This window comes from Crocuta crocuta, unplaced genomic scaffold, assembly GCF_008692635.1.
Source record: "Crocuta crocuta isolate KB4526 unplaced genomic scaffold, BGI_CrCroc_1.0 scaffold337, whole genome shotgun sequence".
Taxonomy (NCBI): Eukaryota; Metazoa; Chordata; class Mammalia; order Carnivora; family Hyaenidae; genus Crocuta; species Crocuta crocuta.
The window spans coordinates 1,521,595-1,540,975 of record NW_027528873.1 but is presented as its reverse complement, the minus strand read 5'-3'; the positions used below and the strand labels follow the sequence as shown (position 1 = coordinate 1,540,975).

The 19,381-nt window shown below is 38.5% G+C and overlaps 1 protein-coding gene and 1 non-coding gene across 2 annotated transcripts in view; both read left to right on the top strand.

Annotated features, from left to right (window-relative positions):
- The first annotated feature begins 3,792 nt into the window (after positions 1-3,792).
- Positions 3,793-19,381, top strand: part of PIK3CB (phosphatidylinositol-4,5-bisphosphate 3-kinase catalytic subunit beta) — a 161,740-nt gene continuing 146,151 nt past the window's right edge. The window contains exon 1 of the mRNA XM_077756682.1: positions 3,793-3,810. The gene's annotated coding sequence lies outside the window, so the exon portion shown is untranslated. The remainder of the gene's footprint in view (positions 3,811-19,381) is intronic.
- Positions 12,411-12,514, top strand: LOC144225512 (small nucleolar RNA U13). Its single transcript, XR_013333329.1, has one exon. It is a non-coding gene; the product is annotated as a small nucleolar RNA U13 (small nucleolar RNA).

The window sequence follows — 19,381 nt, the reverse complement described above, 5'->3', positions numbered from 1 at the left end:
TCTGCCCCTCCCCCGCTTGCTCTCTGTCTCTCAAAATCAAATACATAACAAATTAAAAAAAACTATGTGAATATATAACTTACACAATGAAAACACTCAATCCTAAAAGAAAACATAAAAAAAATTCTGTAATCTTAGGAAATACTCAGAAGTACTTGGAAAGAAAAAAAAAAAACAGGGGAAAAAACACCAGAAGATTATATATTAAAAGTATAATCAGTGATGGGAAAGTGGGGGATATGGAGAACACTTGAGTCTTCTAAAATTGGACAGGGGCACCTGGGTGGTTCAGTTGGTTAGGTGTCCAGCTTCAGCTCAGGTCATAATTTCACGGTTTGTGGATTTGAGCCCTGAGTCTGGCTCTGTGCTGACAGTTCAAAGCCTGGAGCCTGCTTCAGATTCTGTGTCTCCCTCTCTTGCTGCCCTCTACCCCTGTTGCTCTCTGTCTCTTAAAAAGAGTAAACATTAAAAAAAGAAAAAAAGTTTTTATCTTTTTTGGTAATCTCTACACCCAACGTAGGGCTCGAACACATACCCCAAGATCAAGAGTGGCATGCTCTTCTGACTGAAACAGTCAGGCACCCCTGTGTTTACAACTTCAACTATGATTTAAGAACTAGTCACAAATTGTTTTTTTCTTTAAAACCGTGTTTATTAGAGGTGCCTGGCTGGTTCAATTAGTAGAGTATGTGACTCTTGACCTTGGGGTCATGAGTTCATGTCCCACGTTTGGCGTAGAGCTTACTTAAAAAAAGTAAAATAAAACTATTTATTGGATTAAAAGAATAAGTTAATACGTATACTGGTTATAAGAAGATGATTTAGGACACCCGGTAGCTCAGTTGGTTGAACATCTGATTCTTGGTTTTGGCTCAGGTCGTGATCTCGAAGTTCATGAGTTCCAGCCCTGCATGGGGCTCTGTACTGACAGTGCTGAGCCTGCTTGAGATTATCTTTCTCTCCCTGTTTCTCTGCCCTCCCCTGATCGTGTGGGCTCTCTCTCTCAAAATAACTAAATAAAGTTAAAAAAAAGTAATATAATTCAAAGGTCTACATATATATAAAAAAGATAACTCCNCAAACATATGATATTTGTCCTTCTCTGCCTGACTTACTTTGCTCAGCATAACACCCTCAAGGTCCATCCATGTTGCTACACATGGCCAGATTTCATTGTTTCTCATTGGCATGTAGTGTCCCATTGTATAGATAAACCACATCTTCTTGATCCATTCGTCCACTGATGGACACTTAGGCTCTTTCCATGTTTTAGCTATACAATTTGCATTTTTGACTTTAGCAATATATCTGGACATCCCTCTGGGTCAACACAAATAGGTCTAACTCATTTTTATCACCACATAATATTCCATAGTATGGAGGCAGTACAACCAATTCATGGCTTCTTTATCTATGGATAATCAGATTCTTCTGAGTTTGTTTGTGTTTGTTTTGCACCACAAACAACATGATAAACATCTGTCTTAGGTTCCTGAGGTTGCTTTAACAAATGGTCACAAACTGGGTGGCTTTAACAGAAAGTTATTGTCTTGTAATTCCTGAGTATACAAGGCTGAAATCAAGGAGTTGGCAGGGTTGTTTCCTTCTAGATAGTTTGAGGGAGAAGCTGTTCTATGCCCCTCTTCCAGCTTCTGGTAGCTGCCAGTGAGCCTCGGCACTCTTTGGCTTGTAGATGCATCACTCCCATCTCTGCCTCGTTGTTCTTATTTATCCCTGCCTCATTCTTCACATCGCCTTTGTCACTATGTCTCTGTATCTCAAATCTCCCTTTGCCTTTCCCTTACAAGGACACTTGTCATTGGATATAGGGTCCATCCTAATTCTAAGATGATTTCATTTCAAGATCCTTAACTTAATTACATGTGTAAAGATCCTTTTTCCAAATAAGGCTATGTTCACAGGTTTTTGGGTGGACATATCTGTAGGAGGGCCAACATTCAACCCAGGACAGCATCCTTGTGAAGATTCTTACAACTGGTATTTTCTTTAGCTTTTCCACAGGGCAGAGTTAATGTATTTTTTGGTCAATGGGTAGGTGTGTGTATTTTAAAGGTTAATAAGTTTTCCCAGGTTACTCCTAGAAAGTTTGCAGCTGTTATATTCCTATTAGAGATGTACCAGGGCTCCCTTCCCCAGGTATCATTGATTGTTCTTGTTAATGTTTGCCAATCTAATGCGGGAAAATGGATTATCGTTTTAATTTGTTTTTCCATAACTATTAGTGAAATAAGCATCTTTTTAATGGACCACTCAGATTTTCTCTTCCATTAATTGCCTGCTTGTATATCTTGCCTATATTTTTATAACATTGATCCAGCTGGCCTTTAAAAAAAATCCACTTATAGAGTACATTGGCTGGCTCATTTGGTAGAGTATGTGACTCTTGATTTCTGGGTTGTGAGTTCAAGCCACATCTTGGGCAGTAGAACTTACTTCAAAAAAATCCATTTTTAGAAATTCTTATGTTGGAGATACAATGTGTTTGCCATATTTTTAAGGCTATTTTCTTAAGTTTGTCTATTTATTTTGAGGGTGGGGGTAGGGAGCAGAGAAGGAGGAGAGAGAGAATCCCAAGCAGGCTCTGCACTGTCAGCTAAGTGCTGGATGCAGGGCTTGACGTCACAAACTGTGAGATCATGACCTGAGCAGAAACTGAGTCAGACATTTAACTGATGGAACCGTCCAAATGCCCCTGTCTTGCCATACATTTAGTTGTTTTATTCCATTTTTGTTTAACTTGTCTTGTCATTGTGATGTCATGCAAAACTTTCAAAATACTTATGTAGACAATTTTTTTTCCTTGATGATTCTGGGCTTCCTGTCTTGCTTAAAATTTCCCCCTCGAAATGAATGTCATATCATTATTCTTTAAAACCTTTCCTCTAAGTGTTTGTTTGTAAAATATTTATTTAAGTAATCTCTACCCCCAATGTGGGGCTCAAACTCATGACCCCCAGAACAAGAGATGCATGCTCTTCCAACTGAACCAGCCAGGCACCCCTGTTTTGTATATTTTTATATCTTCAATTCTTTTGGAATTTAGTTTTGAATATGGTATGGCTCTAGCTTTGATGTATCATAAAATATTCAATTGAACCAGAATAATTTATCAAATTACTATTTTATCACTGGCCTGTTTGCTGTCTTTGCTTTATATTAGGTTCTACTTCTAGATTCCATCCTTGGTTTCTCAAATATTTGCCTGTAAGTTAGTGGCAGTAAGTTAAAATAACTCTACAATATAGTAGCTGTGCAATAAGTTAAGACTTTCGCTAATAAGTAAAATTGAAGTGCGCCACTAACACAGAGGGCTATAAAATGTTCTGGTTGAGGTCCAAAGAAAACAGGAGATCAGGTATACATACAAAAGGGCTGGGTAAATTATAAGGCACTGCATACAAATGTTAGCTGTTATTATCGCAAAAATAAACACACAGAAACATAATCTTGGGCTTGGAAGCCTGGACTTCTGCTCTTCCGACCATTAATAGAGCAGGACTTGAAGGACCAGCTGTGAAGCAGCCGATCTAGCAACTCCATCTCCAGAACTGGAGTGACAGAGAAGGGGGGAAAAGAGAAGGGCTGCGCCCGGTCAATGAGGAGTCAGTTCAAAGTTCCAGAACGGAACTGGGGAGAGGGACTGGGAAGAGAAGGCCAACAAGGAAATCTAGGAACAGAGGTATGTCTCGGAAGGGGGCTACGAAAGCTGGAGCAGGTGGNGCCGCGGAGCCCCCCCGCCAGCCTGCGGGGGCGCCTCGCTCGACTGCGGCCCTCCCGGGGCTCTCTTAGGTGAGCGGCGCTTTCTGGTCACCGGGCGGCCGAGACGCGACCGGGCGCCCCGGGCCGCTGGCGCTTTGGGTGGCGTTCCAGAAGGGCCCTGTCTGGAGAGGCGGCGCCCTCGCNGGGGCGGGGATCCTGGGCTCTTGAGGGTACGGGCGTGTTTTCAAATTCCAGCGCCTCCACTGACCAGCCCTGGGACCTTGGGCCCAAGTGGCCCAATTTGGTAATGGGAATAATAATACATATTTCACAGGGTTGTTTTGAGGCTAGGACAGGATGATGTGCATGACCGATCAGCCAGCGCTCTGTGAGTGGTAGGCTCTTAGGAGCAGCCCTGGTGCACCATCTTTTCTCGTTAGCTATTGCTGATTCCAGGCTGCGGGTGTACGTTTGGGGCACATTTATTTACAAACTGCTCTGGTGTTGCAGTAACTTCCACTGGAATTGCCTAATATTGCAGTCTCTTCTCTTACGGTGGCCAAAATAGAATCCTGTAGTTCCCATACTACAGTCTTGTAGCCTCTTCCTTGCTAAGGCTGACTTGGGCTACCTGCCTCAGGTGCTGAGTGCCAGTTGTCGAAATAAGACCGAAAGAATTTGAGGATTCGCTTAGGATGGAAAATGGTGGGACATACAGACTGGAAGTGCTTTGAACTTTACATAATCTTAAGTCACACTTAACTGTCACTGTTACAGAGTATAAACACACTTGGAATATGGAAACAGACTCCTTATTATGTATTGCTACATCCGAAGGGAGTGACAAGTGCTTTTGTAAACATCATTGTGGGCAGTGTTAGTGTCTGGTGAAGTCATCATAATTAAATTAGATAAGTACTTATTTTGAAGCACTGAATGAATGTTTGGAAATGTGATTCCTAATAAAATCATCTCCGAGTCAGGATTCTCAGCAGTTCATTAATCATTTGGGGATTTTTATGCCACGCTGTAAGGTTTTTATGGTAAAAGCAGAACTGTTTAAGTCATGATGTAGCATAAGGGAGAGTGGTCAGGATAAAGATCTTCATTTCAGAAAGCTAGTGTAGGAGCAAGTAAAAAATCTTAAACTTTAAAAATTGAAATTGTATTCACTAAAGCAAAAATGACTAACAACAAAAAACTTTGTTTCACACCCCCTGATTCATACTCTGATGAGGATCTTTGACCTTCACGGTGTTATTTAGAAGTGTAGAAATGGAGTTGGCTTTTCATTTATTGCCATTTTGCACCTCTCACCTGTGTTTCCTACTTTTTAGACTCATCCATAAAGACTTTTGGTTCAACTTACTCTTGAATGTGGACAAAATACATAGAAAAAATTCAAATTCAACCTTGTAACCTAAGTTACTTTCCTCCTAAATTGTGATTTTTCCTCTTGTCTAACTTTAGACGGGGGGAACCTGACGGTAGAAGCACTGCTGTGCTAGCTGCTGCGAAAAGGCCAGGGGTCAGAAGTCACATCTCGCATCGTTCTAGGCCTGGACTTGGGTCCCTAATAGCTGGGGCTTTGGGGATGTCACTCAGCCTTTTTGTGCGTTAGCCTTTTTATTTATAGAGTTTGAGTGGGTGTGTGTCACAAGGTTTGGGAGGGTGGTGGTGGACTAGTGAATCACATTATATAGAAGAACCTTCCAGGATACTGCACTTTTATGGTTTTCCTTCTTTTCACTCTCTTTCTCTCTCTTGTTCATTTTTCCTTCTTTTCCTGAATTCAAAACATCCTAATGTGTTAGTATTTCTAAGCCATTNTTTTTTTTTTTTAAAGTAAGCTCTGTGCCCAACACAGGGCTTGAACTCAAGACCATAAGAGTCAGTCACATGCTATGCTGCCTAAGCCAGCCAAGTGCCCCCATTCCCTCTACTTTTTCTTTTCTTAAAAAAATTTTTTTGGGGGGCACCTGGGTGGCTCAGTCGGTTACGTGCCTGACTTCGGCTCAGGTCACGATCTCGCGGTTTGTGAGTTTGAGCCCCGCGTTGGGCTCTGTGCTGACAACTCAGAGCCTAGAGCCTGCATTGGATTCTGTGTCTCTCTCTTACTCTCTTTTCCTCCTGTGTTCATGCTCTGTTTGTCTCTCTCTCTCTCTCAAAAATAAATTAAAAAAAAATTTTTTTTTTTGAGTGTAGTTGACACACGATGTTACATTAGTTTCAGGTGTACCACATAGTGATTGGACAAGTGTATACATTACCCTCTGCTCACCACAAGTAACTACCATCTGTTGCCATCCAACACTATTACAATATCACTGACTATATTCCCTCTACTTTTTTTCTACCTGTGCTCTCTCCAGGTGATCTCATCATGTCCACTGTCAATGTGCTGTTGACTCTNCCACGAACTGTGAGATCATGACCTGAGCCGAAGTCAGACGCTCAACCGACTGAGCCACTCAGGCACCCCTCAGATTTTGTTTGTTTGTTTGTTTGTTTATTATATTGAAAGAGCGAGTGAGAGTATGAGCGAGGGGAGAGAGAGAGACAGAATCCCAGGCAGGCTCCGTGCTGTCAGTGCAGAGCCTGATGTGGGGCTTGATCTCAGAAACTGTGAGACTGTGATCTGAGCTGAAATCAAGAGTTAGATTTTCAACTGACTGAGCCACTGACAGGCGCCCTGACGCTCAGATTTTTATCTCCAGTCCTGAACTTCAGATTTCTTTTACTGCCTTTCTGGTATCTTCATTTCATTTGTCTGTAGGCATCCCAAACTGAACATGTTCAGAGTGGAGCTCTTGATTTCTGTTTCTCAGCCTATTCCTTCCTCAGCACCCATTTGCCCTCCTTTTCTACCCTCCTTAAGTGAAAAATCTGGTGGTCATTCTTAATTCACCCTTTTGCCTCACTCAGCCCCATTCTTCCCATAATCAGTCCTTCAGCAAACCATGTCAATTTTACCTCTAAAATACATTTCAGATATATTTACTTCTTTGTTTTTATTGCCACCAACCCAGTTCTTCTTGGGCAGTAGCTTCTTACCTGGTCTCTTGCCTCTGGTCTTGCTTTCCTGTTTCAAACAACAGTCAGTGTGGTCTTTACTCACTGTCCTGCTTCATGGGCTTCACATTACACTGAGAAGTAAATCCATACTCTTTACCTGCATTATCTGCTGTTATCCGTGCTTATTTTCTTATTTGTTTTATGAGGTTTTTTTTTTTTTTGCTCCAGCATACTCTAAGCTCTCTGAGGGCCAGGATCTTCTCTGTCTTTCCTCAGTACCCAGAAGATTTAATTAATGTTGAATGAATGAATGTGTGAATGAAATAAGTCAGTCTTTTGATTACAAGTTCAACATGTGCTGAACAAACTATCCTTTTTAAAAAAAAAATTTTTTTTAATGTTTATTTATTTTTGAGAGAGCCAGAGACAGTGTGAGCTGGGAGGGTCAGAGAGAGAGGGAGACACAGAATCCGAAGCAGGCTCCAGGCTCTGAGCTGTCAGCACAGGGCCTGATGTGGGACTCAGGAGAGGCGAGATCATGACCTGAGCTGAAGTCGATCGCCCAACCAACTGAGCCACCCAGGTGCCCCCAAACTATCCTTTTTGGTCCTAGATTTGTGCAAATAAGGAGGTAATCAGAGGGCCTAGAGGTATTCTGTTAGGCATCTTTATTCCTCAGTCTTGGTTAAGGGGTGCTGTACCTCTTGAAAAGGCTAGACATTAAACCAGTGATAACAAGAAATGTGATTTTTATTCATTGTGTACAGGTTCATTAGTATTTTTGTAAATAAGGAACCAAACAAGTTTTTCAGGCTTGTTTTGTTCTTTTGAGACATTGAATTTTGGTCTTGACTGGCGGGGATTGGTTCTAGAATATGCTAGTTTCATTTAGTATTGCATACCAAATCCTATAGGGTAGCAGTTGGAATTTTTGTAGAGAACAGTTGTTTTTATTTCAATTACACTATTAAAAAAAACCTGCTCGTGTGTGTGTATGTGTTTGTGTGTGTGTGTGTATCTATCCTCTCAACCATTTTATTTGGAATTATCGTATCTTGGGGATAAATCCTTATCATTTAGTTTCTTTGTCCCCCCCTCCCCAAATATTTTAAAGCCTGGAGCTTGCTTGGGATTCTCTCTCTCCCTCCTTCCTCCTTCCTTCTCTCTCTCTCTCTCTCNCCCTCTTTCTCTGCCCTTCCCCCACTCATACTCTTATTCAAAACAAATAAAACAATAAAGAAGTGTATAATTTCATTGTGAAAGTAGAAATATAGAGAAAAAATATGTTGGAGGAGAAAAGCCTAGACTAGAAGAATAATACTGACTTAATGTTTGGTAGAAGAGAAGAAGAAAAGGAAGACAGGTGAGAATGTCATCAGTTTTTTTGGCTTGTGTAGGACAACTTCCCTTATCTCTCCTCTTACCTCTCACTGTCCTCCCCAAATTTTGTCACTTGGATTTTTTCCTCTTGCTCACTCTTCCGCCATTCCCTGATCCGTGCGGGCCCTTTTTCTAAGGAGTGCCTATGAGCCTTCAGTAGTTTAATATTAGTCTGCTGTAATGCTTTGTGAGAGAAAACTATCCTTTTTCTTGAAGAGGCCTTTCTTCTTGTCAAGGTCTGTCTTCCTACATTTTCTAGTAATTGGCTCCAGCTTTCTCTTTAGAGTGGCTCCAAACTGGTGCACTTCCTTTTTAAGTTGTTTTTCTACCATAGGTTTCATAGTAGCTTTTATGTTATCATCTCCAGGTTAAATAGTTCTGAGTCACAAGCTTCTAGTTGAGAGAGAGACAATGAAAAGGATTAGATGTATGGTTGGGTGTGTATAGTGTTTGTTCTAGTTGCTCTGGTAATTCAGGCAGATTGGGTGTCTCTAATTTAGGCCTTTCTTTTTTAATAGACTTATTTATTTATTATTATTCATTAAGTAGAAACTATTTTTATATAAATTTCATATAAATATATATTTTTGTACAATAAATATATAATACACTTTATGTAAATATTTTAAATATTAAAATTTGTTAAGTATTATATCATCCACAATCAGCATGGAGCCAGACATGAGGCTAGATCCCAGGACCCTGGGATCACAACCTGAGCCAAAATCAAGAGTCGACACTCGACTGAGCCACCCAGGTACCCTAAGACTTATTTTTTTAGGCAGCTAAAGAGATTTTGATAGGAAGACATTTCTAAAAGGGGATGACATTGAATTTAAAAAATTTTACGTACAGTAAAACTCTAATTTTTAAAAATAATTTAAAAAATTCACTATAGTTAATGTACAGTGTTATATTAGTTTTAGGTGTACAGTATAAATGATTCAGCAGTTCTATACATTACTCAGTGCTCATCATGATAAGTATACTCTTTATTCCCTGTTACCTAATTTCACCCATCTCCCACCCACCTTCCTTCTGGTGATCATCAGTTTGTTCTCTGTAGTTAAAAGTCTATTTATTGGTTTGTCAAAATTCAGTTCTTTTCCATATATGGCACTGAGGTATTTTTTAGATGTTTATTTATTTATTTTGAGGGAGAGAGAGTATGAGCCAGGAAGGGGCAGGGAGAAAGGGAGAGAAGGAGAGAGAGAGACAGAGGGAGAATTGCAAGCAGGCTCTGTGCTGTCAGTGCAGAGCCTATCATGGGGGTCAAATCTCACAAACCCTGAAATCATGACCTGAGCTAAAATCAAGAGTCAGACGCTGAATTGATTGAACCACCCAGTTGCCCCATTCCTGAGTTTTAACACATGCACAGATTTTTGTAATTATAGCCACCACTAACGGTATACAAAACAATTCTAATACCCCCCCCAAATTCCCTTGTGTTATGCCTTTATAGTCCTGTCCCTTCTCATTCTTAGCACTTGGATTTTATTTATTTTAAAAAAATATTTATTTTTGAGAGAGAGAAAGGGACAGAGACGGAGGGTGAGTGGGGGAGGGGCAAAAACAGAGGGAGACACAGAATTCGAAGCAGGCTCCAGAGCAGGCTCCAGGCTCTGAGCTGTCAGCACAGAGCCTGAAGCAGGGCTCTAACCCACGAACTGTGAGATCATGACTTGAGCCAGTCATACGCTTAACTGATGGAGCCACCCAGGTGCCCTTATTTGTTTGTTGTTTTTTTTTTTTTACAAATAGTTTATTGTCAAATTAGTTTCCACGTAACACCCAGTGCTCATCCCCACAAGTGCCCTCCTCCATGCCCATCCCTCCTCCCCCCCACATCCATCAGTCCTCAGTTTTTGTCAGCATTCAAGAGTCTCTCATGGTTTGCCTCTCTCCCTTTCCACCACCATTTCCCCCTTCTTCTCCCCCTTATTTGTTTTTTTAAAGAGAAAATTTTTCATGGATAGAATATGTTAGAATCGGAATGAGTGGATAACTGATCACCCGAATTGTTGGTTTTTGTTTGGAAATATAAATGAGATAATTCCAGTTTTCAGTGTACAATAAACTAATTATCCTTGTAGATGGAGACATGTTTATAAAGGCTTTAAATTAAAAAAATTACTTCGTAACTTCTGAAACCTGTCAAATGAGGTGAATCCCATAATGTCAGCTTATAATAGGGGCCATCTAACAAAGAATTGGGGGCTAAGTCTGTGATGATAATGGATGGCATCACATATCCTTTCATCTCTCTGGTAAATCTAGACTTCCCATTTACTGCTACTGCAGGCTTAGCTAGAGATTAATTTTACCAAAGATTATGTTATGAAGTCTCAGTTTTTCTCTGTGACTTCTCTCTAGCCTACCTATTTTTTCCTGGGGCACTTACGGTTGTTTTTAGCTATTTAACTTTCCTAGGGATTGATGGGAGGATATGCTGTCTGTATAACAGTGGTATGTTGCAAATGTAGCTTTCATTTATCTAATTATTTATATATATTAGTTTCAGCCTAAAGCAGTTAATAATGTAGAAATTCCATTTCCTTTCAAAGTTCACAAATCTTTACCCTGAATCCTGGCTTCAGAATCTGCTTTTTCTGCACATTTTCAGCTCGAGTGTATACTTCCTTATTTCCTGCAATATTTAAAGCAGCTCGCTTGAGGTTATTATCATTTGCCCCTTTAACTGGGCGTATTTACTGCTGGACAGTCCCCTCTTTTGTGGTATTGCTAGAACCAGGTCTGCAGCTCACAGCCCTCTGGTGCAAGCTCGGCAGAACTGACATGCTTGTTCCTGACTGTAGCTTGTCCTCCCCTGGTGCTGGAATCACTTGGGAGACCACCAGGCAAATGCTTACTTGCCTTCAAGGGAAATGCGATCCTGATTATCCATGCCTTCAGGAGGAGGATTATGTGGATTAAAAGAAATCCATGAGTAATCCAGAAGCTTTATTTAAACTGCAGTTTAACCACATTCCTGACGATAGTTTTTCCTTGCGTTTCTAATAACTGTAATATTTACTAATTTCATATCTATTTCCTACCGTATAGAAGTATTGGCAATACTGAAGGAGGAAAAGGATTGGAGAGGTCAAAGGAATTAGATAATGAACAGGCATTGCCTTACATAATTTGGTGTTGACTGGGTGGTTTAACCACAGTGCTTACTAGACCTCGAAGACCTGAATTCCATGAATTCCTTACCTGCTGAGCCACTGTAAGAAATTTGAGGTGACTGTCAACAAGAGGTCAAACTCTATTTTGAGACATTTGCTCTTTACTAGTTTAAGTGATTGAGCTTTCATGATTTAAATAATGAGTATTTCAGACCATCAGAATTATAAGTTTAATGCAATTTGAAATTTTCTTTAATGTTTATTTAAAAATTTAATCTTTCGAGAATTCTCAGAGAATTAAACTGAAAACCTGCAGTTTGAAATATATATATATATTTTTTGAGTTTGTTTATTTTGAGAGAGAGAGAGAGAGAGAGAGAGAGCATAAACAGAGGAGGGACAGAGAGAGAGGGAGAAAGAGAATCCCAAGCAGGCCCCCCACAGTCAGTGCTCAGACTCACAAACCATGAGATCATGACCTGAGTGGAAACCAAAAGTGAGACGCTTAATGGACTAACCCATCCAGGTGCCCCTGAGAGCCTCAGTTTTTGTTGCCAGGCCACTCTCTACTACTTCTGACAAGTTACTTACACAGTAATTAATTTCTATTAAATTGTTGAAATATGGTTATTTAAAATTGTGTATTCTTTTTTTTTGGTTTGTTTTTGGTGCAAAAATGTGTTTTTATTAAAGCATGGGGACAGGACCTATGGGCAGATAATGGCTGCCTAAAATTGTGTATTCTTTTTTTTTTTTTAATTTTTAAGTGTTTTATTTATTTCTGAGAGAGAGAGAGAGAGACAGCATGAACAGGGGAGGGTCAGAGAGAGAGGGAGATACAGATTCTGAAACAGGCTCTAGGCTCTGAGCTAGCTGTTAGCACAGAGCCTGACATGGGGCTTGAACCCATGAACCATGAGATCATGACCTGAGCCGAAGTTGGACGCTTAATTGACTGAGCTACCCAGGCACCCCTAAAATTGTGTATTCTTGAACTACCAATTTAGTGTAGGTCTTGTATTTAGGTACTAATAAAAGCAGTGTTTTCCTTTAGCTTTATAAATCATTACAAATTGCTGCTGTTATGTTATCTGAACAAAAATTATGATTTGTTAGCTAAAACTTAACTCTACAGTTGTATATTTTAAAAAAGTTAGCTTCCTGATCCTTTTGTAGTTCATAAGCATGATGATTGGGTCTTTACGCTGTTGTGTGACACGTGCCTTCCTTAAACCTTGTTATGACCCTGGCACATTGCCTGTCTGATGTAGGGGGAAAGAAAGGTTCCGTATTTATTAGCTAGATACATCTATATGGTATATACGTATTCCCCTTATTTGGGATTCATTATAGATAATTTTTTGGGGGAGAGTGTCCTGGGACAATCATGTGGGATTCTCTTAATATGCTTGTTTTTTGCTACAGGGCCTAAGGAAACATCCATAGGAGTAGATAGATGGTTGTTCGTTTTGACAAGGTTGTGATCAATTGAAATTATTTTATTTTTGTTCTTTTTTGATGGTTATGAAACTTTCACATTTTCATTGAAAATATACTTTACCCAACATACCATTATTAATATTTTTCCTAACTAATTGATATTCTTCTGGGTTTTAGGTCCTGATTCTACCTACAAAGAATGTCTAATGTGTGTATGTATGGTATCTGTGTATGCCATACCAACCAGCAACAATAATTTTATCATTAACTTGTGAAGAGTTGATGATTTCTTTAATCTGTATATTGCCATTAATTTCCTTTCTTTTCTTTTTTCTCTTTCTTCCTTTCTTTTCTGTTTTCATTCATTCTTTGTTTCTTTTTTAAGTAATCTCAAACCCAACGTGGGGTCAGACTTAAAACCTGGAGATCATGAGTTGCATGCTTCACCAGTTGCACTAGCCAGGTGCCCCTCTTTTTATTTTATTTTTGTCATTTAAAGTTGTGGCTGTCAATAATAGTCCATTAGAAAAAACCGCTCTTTTGCCTCTGAAGGAAAGTTGGCCCACAGAATGGAAAGAGCCTTCTCTTTGACTATGTTCAAGTATGTAATACTTTTTGTACCATATGAAATTCCAATAAAATGTTTTGAAAATAAGGGAGGAGGAAAAAAAGAAATGCTCTTTGTGCTTACTATTTGGGAATAGACTATAGTAGTAGTTAACATTTATTGGATGCTTACGTATATGTCATGTTATGCTACATGCTCGTCATAGATTTTATCTTCATAACAATCTTATAACGAAGGTACTGATATCCTTGCTTAAGAGATAAGGAAACTGAAGCTTTGGGGGATGTTAACGTGCCAAGCATCACATAGTTTGAGAGAAGTCAGGTTTCAAGCTCAGATCTGTCTGACTCTAGAATTTACATATATTTTTTCTATTCTTTTTTTTTTTTTTAAGATTTTAGTTTTAAGTAATGTCTACACCCAGCATGAGGCTTGAACTTATAACCCCGAGATCAAGAGTCATATGCTCCACTGGCTGAGCCAGCCAAATGCCCCAAGAATTTATATATATAAATATATATTTTTAATATTTTTATTTATTTCTAGGAGAGAGAGAGAGAGACAGCGTGAGCAGGGGAGGGTCAGAGAGAGAGGGAGTCACAGACTGAAACAGGCTCCAGGCTCCGAGCTGGCAGTCAGCACAGAGCCTGACGCGGGGCTCGAACCCATGAACCGCGAGATCATGACCTAAGCGAAAGCCGGACGCTTAACCGACTAAGCCACCCAGGCGCCCCTAGAATTTATATTTTTAACTGATTGCTTCATACTGTTCGTTATTTTTTAGGTCCTTCAGAGGAAGGTTGAAAGAGACGATATAAGTTTAAAATGTTCTGTTTTTTTAGTATAATAGTCACCACCTTCATCTTATAGTAGCTGTTTAGTATTTGGAAACAGGATGCAATTTTCTGTTCATTTAACCTTTAACCTTTTTTTAAATTGAAATATTAGTTTCAGGTGTATATCTATTGATTCAGCAATTCATCACTCACTGTTCACCATGATAAGTGTAGTCACCATCTGTCACCAAACAACGTTATTACAGTATTATTGATTGTATTCCATATGCTGTATTTTTCACCTTCTTGATTTACTTTATAACTAGAAGTTTGTATCTTTTAATCCCTTTATTAAAGAGATATTATATATCACCCCCCCCACCTCTCAACCATTAACTTTATTTTTCTAATGACTCTTAAATAAGTTGATATAGGTATAGCCTAGTTTTATTGTAAGAGTTAAGAGTTAAAAAATTAGGATGCTGGTGGCTTAGTTGATTAAGCATCTGACTCTTGATTTCAGCTCAGGTCATGATTGAGCCCTGTGTTGGGCTCCCATGTTGGCAGTGTAGAATCTGCTTGGGATTCTCTCTCTGCTCCTCCCCTGCTCTTGCTCTCTTGTTTCTCTTTCTGAAAATAAATAAATACATGTTAAAAAAAATAAATTGGTTATTTGATGTAGCATGCCTTTGTTTTGAATGTATGAAAAGCTATGCTTTTGCCTTGGCTTTATAGTTAGAAAGTATGTAGTTTTAGGGGAGCTGCTTCAGATTCTGTNAACCCCAAAGAACACTACATTTATCATTAATAGTAAGTACTCAGACACATAAAAGCAGATGCTCAGTTTGTGAGTTGGAGCCCCTCAGTTGTTGGTGTGCAGCCCACTTTGGTACGTCTGTCGCCCACTGCCCGTCCCCCACTCACTTGCATGCTCTCTTTCAAAAATGAATAAACAACAACAACAAAAATGAATAAACATACATAAAAAATGTTTAAAATTTTCTATAGTAGTTCCATCACATGAATGTAATGTAATAACAAAAGTTTTCAACAGATTAATTAGATGAGATTAAATTTACTTTGCTGTTATGAATAACCTTATAGTGAACATCTTTGTACTGAATCTTCGTATACAATCATTATTTCTTAGGTATGACACATGAAGACTTGAAATTGCATTTGAATTTCACATTTCCTCTTTTTATTTTTTTAAATTTTCTTTTTAAAATTATATAAACTGTAGAGGTTGGAATTAATGTAGGGAAAGGGAAACCAATGGGTATTGCATTGTGAATGATAGTACTAATCTGCACATACAGTCTGTATAGCTCTTTAGTGATCTGCATAGAAGTATTCTACATTCATACATTTTTATGTGTTTAAAATACATAAAATTTTATGAATTTAAAAATTTTTATTTTTTTATCTACTTCTGTACTCAAAAGACTTGTTCAGTTTTTATTTGGTATCTCAGCCACTAGGGTGTATATGGAAAATTCTTTACCTTCTTCTATATTAGCATTTTATCTGTTCTTATTTTATTTTGCTATTTATTTATTTATTTTTAAATGTTTATTTTATTTTTGAGAGAGCAAGCCTGTGAGCAGAGGAGGGGCAGAGAGGGAGTGAGACACAGGGTCTGAAGTGGGTTCTGTGCCAACACTGTAGAGCTCGATGTGGGACTTGAGCTCACCAACAGTGAGATCATGACCTTAGCTGAAGTCGGATGGTTAATCAACTGAGCCACCCAGGTGGCCCAGTATTTATTTTTTTAAAGATGTCATTGTAATCTCTATACCCAATGGGGAGCTTGAACTTATGACTCCAAGAACAAGTGTTGCATGCTTTTTCCAACTGAGCCAGCTAGGTCCCTCTAAATTTATTTATTTTTAAATGAAGTACAGTTAGACATATTAATTTTGTATGTACAACATAGTAATGCTTACCAGATAAGTGTAGTTACCATTTGTCACTATACAGAGTTATTATAATACTAATTTTAACTCCAGTGTAGTTTTTGTACAGTATCATATTAGCTCCAGGTATAGAGTTATTACAGTATTAGTGACTGTATTCCCTATGCTGTGCTTTTCTTCCCTGTGACTCTTTTTTTTTTTTATAACTGGAAGTTTGTATCAATCTCCTTAACCTATTTCGCCAATCCCCCTTACCTATTTCACTTATCCTTTTAACCTCTACCCTTTGGCAGTCCGTAGTTTGTTCTGTGTATTTATGAGTCTGTTTCTCTGTTTTTGTTGTGGTTGTTTGTTTTGTTTTTTAGATTCCATATATAAGTGAAAGCATATGGTATTCGTCTTTCTTTGTCTTATTTTACTTAACAACCTCTAGGTCAATCTATGTTCTCATGAGTGGCAAAATTTCATTCTTTAAATGGCTGAGTAATATTTCATTTTGTATATATACCATATCTTTATCCATTCGTCTATATCAGTGGGCATTTATGTTGCTTCTATACCTTTGCTACTATAAATAATGCTGTAGTAAACGTAGGGGTGCACATAGCACTTTTTTTCTTTGAGTAAGGAAATACCTAGAAGTGGAATTACTGGATTGTTGTGGTATTTCTACTTTTGGTTTTTGGAAGACCCTCCATAGTGTTTTTCACAGTGGCTGCACCAGTTTACATTCCCACTGACAGTGCATGAGGATTCTCTTTTCTTTACATTCTTTACATTCTTACACTTACTGTTTTTTATCTTTTTGATACTAGCCATTCTGACTAGTGAGATTGTGGTTTTGGTTTGCATTTCCAAATGATGTTGAACATCTTTTCATATGTCTGTTTGCTGTCTGTATGTCTTTGAAAGCATGTCTATTCACGTTCTCCGCCCAATTTTATTTAATTAATTTATTTATTTTTTAAAAATCTTTTTAATGTTTTATTTATTTCTGAGAGAGAGAGAGACAGCGTGAACAGGGGAGGGTCAGAGTGAGAGGGAGACACAGAATCCGAAACAAGCTCCAGGCTCTGAGCTGTCAGCACACAGCCCGGCGCGGGGCTCGAACCCATGAACTGTGTGATCATGACCTGAGCCGAAGTCAGACGCTTAACCGACTGAGCCACCCAGGTGCCCCTCTGCCCAATTTTAGACCTGAGGACACCTTCAGATCAAAAGTAAGGGGATGGAGAAATATCTATCATTCTACAGGAAGTCAAAAGAAAACTGGAGTAGCTATATTTATATCAGACAAACTGGACTTTAAAGTAAAGACAGTAACAAGAGATGAAGAAGGGCATTATATAATAATTACAGGATCTATCAGGAAGAGCTAACAATTATAAATGTCTACGCACCAAATATGGGAGCACCCAAATACATAAAACAATTAATCACAAACAGAAACAATCTTATGGATAAGAATGTGCTAATAGCAGGAGACTTGAATACTCCACTTACAGCAATGGATGGATCAGCTAGACAGAAAATCACTAAAGGAACAATGGACTTGAATGACACATTGGACCCGATGGATTTGGCAGATATATTTAGAACTCTACATCCTGAAGCCATGGAATTCACTTTCTTCTCAAGTGCACATGGCACATTCTCCAAGATAGATCACATACTGTGACATAAAGCAGCCCTCAGTAAGTATAAAAGAATTGAGATCATGCCATGCACACTTTCAGATCACAATGCTATGAAACTCAAAAACAATCATAGGAAGAAGTCTGGAAAACCTCCAAAAACATGGAGGTTAAAGAACACACTACTAAAGAACGAATGGGCCAATCAGGCAATTAGAGAAGAAATTAAAAAATACATGGAAACAAATGAAAATGAAAACACAACAATCCAAAATCTATGGGATGCGGCAAAGGCAGTCCTAAGAGGAAAGTACATTGCACTCCAGGCCTATTTCAAGAAATTAGAAAAAGCACAAGTACAAAATCTAATGGCGCACCTAAAGGAACAAGGAGGAGAGCAACAGAGCACCCCACACCCAGTAGAAGAAGAGAAATACTAAAAATCAGGGCAGAAATAAATAACATAGAATCCAAAACAACAGTTGAACAGATGAATGAAACCAAGAGTTGGTTTTTTGAAAAAAAACAAAAAACAAAAAAAACAAAAAAACCCAAAATGATAAACCTCNAAAAGAGAGGACCCAAATAGACAAAATCATGAATGAAAATGGACTTATTATGACCAACGCCTCAGAAATACAAGCAATTATCAGGGAATAATATGAAAAATTATATGCCAGCAAATTGGACAACTTAGAAGAAGTAGACAAATTTCTAAACACATACTCACTACCAAAATTCACACGGGAAGAGATAGAAAACCTGAATAGACCCATAACTAGTGAAGAAATTGAGTCAGTTATCAAAAATCTCCCAACAAATAAGAGCCCGGGGCCAGATGGCTTCCGTGGGGAATTCTACCAAACATTTAAAACAGAATTAATACCCATTCTTCTCAAGCTATTCCAAAAAATAGAAATCGAAGGAAAATTTCTGGGCTCATTATATGCAGCCAGCATCACTTTGATTCCCAAGCCAGAGAGAGACCCAGCAAAAAAAGAGAACTACAGACCAATATTCTTGATGAATACGGATATAAAAATCCTCAACAAGATACTTGCAAATTGAATGCAGCAGCACATAAAAAGAATTATTCACCATGATCAAGTGGTATTCATTCCTGGGTTACAGGGCTGGTTCAATATTTGTGAATCAATCAATGTGATACATCACATTAGCAAAAGAAAAGATAAAAACCATATGATCCTGTCAATAGATGCAGAAAAAGCATTTGACAAGATACAGCATCCCTTCTTAATCAAGACCCTTGNATGGAAACAAATGAAAATGAAAACACAACAATCCAAAATCTATGGGATGCGGCAAAGGCAGTCCTAAGAGGAAAGTACATTGCACTCCAGGCCTATTTCAAGAAATTAGAAAAAGCACAAGTACAAAATCTAATGGCGCACCTAAAGGAACAAGGAGGAGAGCAACAGAGCACCCCACACCCAGTAGAAGAAGAGAAATACTAAAAATCAGGGCAGAAATAAATAACATAGAATCCAAAACAACAGTTGAACAGATGAATGAAACCAAGAGTTGGTTTTTTGAAAAAAAACAAAAAACAAAAAAAACAAAAAAACCCAAAATTGATAAACCTCTAGCCATGCTTCTCAAAAAGAAAAAAGAGAGGACCCAAATAGACAAAATCATGAATGAAAATGGACTTATTATGACCAACGCCTCAGAAATACAAGCAATTATCAGGGAATAATATGAAAAATTATATGCCAGCAAATTGGACAACTTAGAAGAAGTAGACAAATTTCTAAACACATACTCACTACCAAAATTCACA